The sequence below is a fragment of the Leopardus geoffroyi genome, chromosome X (genome assembly GCF_018350155.1).
Source record: "Leopardus geoffroyi isolate Oge1 chromosome X, O.geoffroyi_Oge1_pat1.0, whole genome shotgun sequence".
Classification (NCBI taxonomy): domain Eukaryota; kingdom Metazoa; phylum Chordata; class Mammalia; order Carnivora; family Felidae; genus Leopardus; species Leopardus geoffroyi.
In genome coordinates, this window is record NC_059343.1 from 64,138,167 (window position 1) to 64,144,166 (window position 6,000).

The window sequence follows — 6,000 nt, forward strand, 5'->3', positions numbered from 1 at the left end:
CTGGTATTAGAAACTACATGGGAGTCACTACATTGTTGACATTTCTAAGAAGTTTTTCCCTCCAACAGCTTATTTACCATTAAGGGGAGAACATTACATTAATAACACTGGGCCACTCTGTTGTCAGACAGCTGGATTCCAAACCCAGTACAGTGTTAAGCCCCAAACGAACTTGGAATGTGGTATTCAGAGCTAAAGACACAGTGTGTCCCTTTACATAGTACTGTGACACAAATGTTTTATCCTGTATAATCAGAATAAAGTGATCGGGAACATACCTGAAGGGAAACACAAGTCACAAAATAGCAATAGAGATATTGAGGAGTGCATGGGTATGGTGGGAGTGCATAGTGTGAAGACAGTTCTAACTTTAGTCTGGGTGATAGAAATATGTTACAGACAGCTTACATACTTTTGGACTTTTTATAAAGCACTAACTAGAGGGCCCACTTTCTTCCAGGGATACCTGTTAAGTCTTTACCTAATTACCAGCAACTTGGAATCCCCCTACGATCTGAAACCATTGATCACAGCTGACTCTGAGGCCTGCCTCTAACTTCTTGGAATTTAGATGCCTGGATCTTAGAAGCAGGATAACTGTTTTCTAGGAGACTGTTTTTTATTGAAGGCCCAAATAAGGTGTTCGAATAATTTAAATTCAGATTAAACAAATAGGTAACCAATTTATGATGAAAAGAAACTTTTTATATTTTCTGAGGCCTGAATTTCCTATGAACTTTGGAATATTTACATAAGGTGTGTCAGAGAGGTTTGAGTGTTGTTATTGTTAGCTTAATTCCACTTATTTTAAATCCATGACAACACAAATACAGCCATATGTAAAAACAGACTGTTAATCTCAAATAGATGAGAAATTTTAGGATTCTTACATGTTAGAGACCTTAAAATGTGATACCAAATTGGATTTTTCTTTCCTTTTTAAGGAGGGAATTAAAAAATAATAAAAGAAAGCCTGAATGTTCCAGGGGACTCTAGGTCTAGATATCAGTTCCTTTTCTTTTTCCATTAGCTACATTTAAGTAGGATCTCAAATGTCTGGGATGTATTGATTCTACAAACACTGTAAATATGATAATGACATTTTATTCATCAAAAGGAAAACCACCTCTGTGTTTAAATGCTCAGGGGTCTATGTTTACTTTTCTGTTTTGTGTCTTTCCCCCTATTTCTACCAGAGCCCATCTCTAACTAACTTGCCCCAAATATTTAAATATTTTTGTTTCTGTTTTCTCTCCTAAATCCAGAAGAAAAACTGGTGGGGCACAAAGAAAAGAGAAGTTATGATAGGATGTAGTAAAATGGGATGGAATGAGGAAGCAAGATAGAAGAGTTTTGCTGTGCACAACTTGTTTAAACAGTGGTCTTTTCTACCAGCCTATGAAGAATTATCAGTTGAAAGCAAAAGTAATTGTAACTAACACCAGTACTGTAACATGAATTAATGGATCTGAGATGTCTGGATTTATCAAATCAAGTTAAATGGCTTACTTTGGTGCCTTTTCTGTAAGGATGAGAATGTGCCACCACCTGCTATGAGTACAGCAGACCTCTTAGCAGTTGTATTTCCTCAATGCAAATCAACAAATTGGCATGCACATTGAGGACTGCATAGGTATGGTAGAATTAAAAGTAACCAGAGAGTTGGCTCCTACTGGCGTCCTAAAAATAGGATGCTTACTTAGAATTGCTGATTGCAGTTGCTGATGCTTACTTAGAATGAGGCCCCTGTTTAGAGGTACAGTATTGGGAGCAGAAAGTATCTGGTCCTACTCAGTCCACATGCAGTCTTGTTATGTGTCTTACTCTCCTAGAATGGAATTTAAACAAAATCCTTTTGGATGATGGTTTGTATTTTCAAGTCCCTTTCACTTTATCATTTTAGCAGATCTGAAAAATATCTTTATAAGCTCATTATTACATTGGATACATGAGGTAACCAAGAAATACTGATGTTCAACAATTTGCTAGAGGACACACAACTGATTAAAAGGCAAATCTAGGATAAACTTCCAGTTACCCAGGCCAAGTTTCCTTCCCATTGAAATACATGCAGCAAGGTAGTTTAAAGATACCACTGTTAGGTTGCAGAGTTTATGACAGAGTCCAGTTTCAAAGATAACTTGAAACAAAATATCTCCATGCTTGTTTATAGTAGAATAACAATATTTTTTGGGTGCTCATGGTATTCATAAGGCACTATGCTAGTTATACTTGGGGAGAGGAAGTTTAAAAGAATATATAACCTGACACCTTTTGTCAAGACTCTTGGTATATTTTGAGAAGAACTATATTTCTGTGGCTTTTATTTCTCAGGACTCTCTTCTTTCTCTTGACCAAAAATGTATGCACTGCACAAGTTTCAGTCTTTGGTCATCTCTTAGATTTGCTTTCTCTAAGATGGGCCAATCTTATGGCCTTGGTTGTCACATGCCCCAGATTTAATTTTGGCTTCCACCACTTAACCATCACTCACAGTCAGGGTCATTATTTCCAAATATCCATAAGACATTGCTTCTTGGAATTTTTGCCATCTCCTCAAACTTGACAGGTCAAAAACAGAACTCATCACGTCTTACATTCCCAATTTCCATCCCCAAATTACCTATTGTTGTGTATAGTGTAGCACCACTTCCCAGATCCCACAGGTTCAAAATTTTAGGGACAGCTCTGACTTTCTTATGCTGCCTATATCTAATCACTCACCAATTTCCATCTATTATTCCTCTTAAATGTCTCCTTGAGTGTTTCTCCATTCCATTTCCACTGGCATCCACCTATCCTATAGTCTAATTAATTTCTACTCTTTAAGTGGCTTCTCCATATCCAGTTTTCTCAAATGTACTTAAGCCTATGAAACTCTGCTAGATTATTCAACTAAAAATATTTTTCCATCATATACTCATTTATTCAAAGCTTGCTGATATGATTTCCCATTAAAAAGTGCCCGGAATTCAAAGTCTAATAATCTGGGCTTACATTTCTATCCAAATTTATTTACTGTTACTCCTCAACTCAGTCCCTTTACTCTAGCCAAATCAGGTTCTTTGGTGTACAATACAGGTACCAAATTCACTTTTGATACAATGTATTTCTGTCATTTCTATTACTAGAATTGAATGCAAACAACATACATTGAACACTTACTATGTGCACAGAAGGTTTGTTTAGCATGGTCCCATATTGTAGACGTTTATTTAAGCCTATCTCATTTTATCTCCTCTATGAAGCCATCTTGATTCAGCCCAACCCACTGCTATCTTTCTTCTCCAAACCCCTTTGCCATTAAAAATATAACATTGGTTTACTGTCTCATATTTTTATGTTCTGTAAGTCTTATATCCCCACCAGCATTGTAAGTTCCCCAAGAGCAGGAACTTCATCTTACCTTTGTGTCACACACTGTATTGAGGTTAACTGACATTTGTTTAACTGGATTACAACAGATTCTAGATATTTTAATAAGAACATAAGAAATAACAAAATGGATCAAAGTAGATCAATGCAGAGCTATGTTATTTAAGAGATTATGATAGTTACCTTTCATGGCATCAAATCCACAATATTAGATATGTCCCTTAGGATCAGTGCCATCCTTTAATGCCTTATTATCAGTCAGTGATTCGCAAAGGCAAATTTATAATTTCCTGCACCATGGTAGAATCTTGCTTTTTCCCAGATAAGTACTTCCTAAACACATCAAAAGTTTGATTAAGAGTAAGAAAGCAAAGTAGTAGAAAATGAAATTGATGATTTTGGGCTAGGAAGACACAAAAATGCTGGATTCAGACTGGACTCAATCTGGAAACTTTCTTTTACCTATACTGTTTGGGTTCACTGTCATTTATAGGAACTGATTGGCTAGTGCAGTCATTTGATTATTTTGGGGACCAGGGAAACAGTTTTTATTAAGGGTGTATTAAGGATGTAAATGTAGTACCTGAGGTCATTAATTTGATATATAAACAGAGACCACCTTTAGTTCTAATTGGGAAATTAATAGCAAAACAACAACAGAAAATATTTTTGAGTGATTGCAATAGATACCAAAACTTAAAATTATCTAGAAGCAAATTTCACTAATGTATTTGAAACATAGTAGAGTCTGAAGTCCAGGTTTACTTACATTTTATTTTAGAATAATCAGCTGATAATTATATGTCATGGCCTCTCTCTAGTCTTCAAAACAATCAGAGTATCGATTTATAGTTGTGAGAGCTTTCTGTTTGCAGTTGCTAGTTAGAATCTGTTAGAAAATTTATTAATGCCTCTGAGTCTATTTCCTTATTTGCAAAACAGGGATAGTAACACTTACCCTGTCTAAAATGCATGAGGATGAGAGGTTCAAGTGGGATAATGAATGTGAAACTACTTTGTGAATAAGCTAGGTCATTCTTCACTATTTGTTTTACTTTTATCAGCAATGTGGAAACTTGTCTGCTTGGCCAAACTTGAGAGTTTGCATGTATACTCAGGATAACCCTTTATAGTTTTTTTTTTTCCATAATGAAAGAAACTGCCACTACAGATTAGAGAAACTCCTCTGAGCCCTTGAAATAAGATTCTAAAATATGCCTTATATTTCTTTTTCTTTTTTAAAATTATTATGAGGTACTTTATTTATTTATTTGTTTGTTTTATTTTATTTTTTATTTTTTTAAATTTACATCCAAATTAGCATATAGTGCAACAATGATTTCAGGAGTAGATTCCTTAGTGCCCCCTACCCATTTATCCCATCCCCCTCCCACAACCCCTCCTGTAACACTCAGTTTGTTCTCCATATTTATGAGTCTCTTCTGTTTTGTCCCCCTCCCTGTTTTTATATTATTTTTGTTTCCCTTCCCTCGGCAATCAAAAAGAATTAAATCTTGCCATTTGCAACTATGTGGATGGGACTGGAGGGTATTATGCTAAGTGAAATTAGTCAGAGAAAGACAAAAATCATATGACTTCACTCATATATTTCTAACTTAATTGCAAATGTGCTGGAGACTTGGGTAGTGTCCCCTCTATATTTTGCCATATTGAGCCCCAACAGAAGCACTGAGCAACACTTGTTGACAGACTGATTAGATTATCAAATCTCTGGCCAATAAGTAAAGTATAAAGAATTCATAGTAGCAGTCTAATTTAAAATAGGCAAGGCAGATTAGCTACCCTCAAACTCCTGGGAATTTGCTAAAATGCCAAAAAGCCAAAAGCCAAAAAGCGAAAAGAAAATTTTACTACAAACTATTTTAGTCATAGCATTGAAACATCAAATCTTCTTACCTGCTACCTTCAAGACTGACAGTTTAGGGTCCTTTTGCATTCATTCTCAGAGGCAAGCTCCAAGTCTTCCGTAAATCGTCCCTTGGAGAGGTAACCTTCTTAGTGAGCTCCACAATGAATTTGAATATCCTAGAGGGTTCTAAAAGCACACTCCATTCACAGGGTGCCTGTTCTTTAGGCAGACTTCTTTGAAAAGATGAGTTGCTGCGATTTTCAAGAAGAGAGAAGGCAGGGCATATATGCTAGCCAATGTATACAGATTCTTCTTCCTCTTTCAGATTAGTCCTCATACTGTAAAGCACGCCTAAATTTGGCTTCTCTGGTGCAAAGTGGGGGAGGGGAAAGCAGAGGGAGGGAGGAGGAATAGAAACTGGAGACGTGCAGGTTGTTGTGTATATAAATGAGATTTTATGCCTAGCTCTAGCAACAGAATCCTCGGGAAATCTTGTAGCTGCACTGAGATGGGAAGCAGGAAGGCGTATACTCTGTGAAGTTTAGTTCTAATTTTTACGACTTAAGGGTGGTTAGAGTATTTGTAGGCGGAGAAAGATAGTCCTACCAGGATATGCTAATCTAACTGCCATTATGTGAAACTTGATTTTAGGCAAGATAAATTTCACCTCTCTTTCTCTCTTTTTTTCTCTGTCTCCCTCACCCTCTTTGTATCTCTCTCTGTCTCCCTCACCCTCCTTGTATCTCTCTCTTTCT

General features: G+C 36.3%; 1 protein-coding gene across 4 annotated transcripts in view; it reads right to left on the minus strand.

The window, feature by feature from the left end:
- The window catches only part of CYSLTR1 (cysteinyl leukotriene receptor 1), a 48,675-nt gene extending 42,878 nt beyond the window's left edge, over positions 1 to 5,797 (minus strand). For 2 of the 4 annotated variants that reach the window (XM_045471383.1, XM_045471386.1), the window contains exons 1-2: positions 5,293 to 5,797; positions 3,559 to 3,708 (exon numbers count right to left, since the gene is read on the minus strand). The gene's annotated coding sequence lies outside the window, so the exon portion shown is untranslated. The remainder of the gene's footprint in view (positions 1 to 3,558; positions 3,709 to 5,292) is intronic. The other 2 variants (XM_045471384.1, XM_045471387.1) reach the window with 1 other exon arrangement.
- Between the last annotated feature and the right edge of the window lie 203 nt (positions 5,798 to 6,000).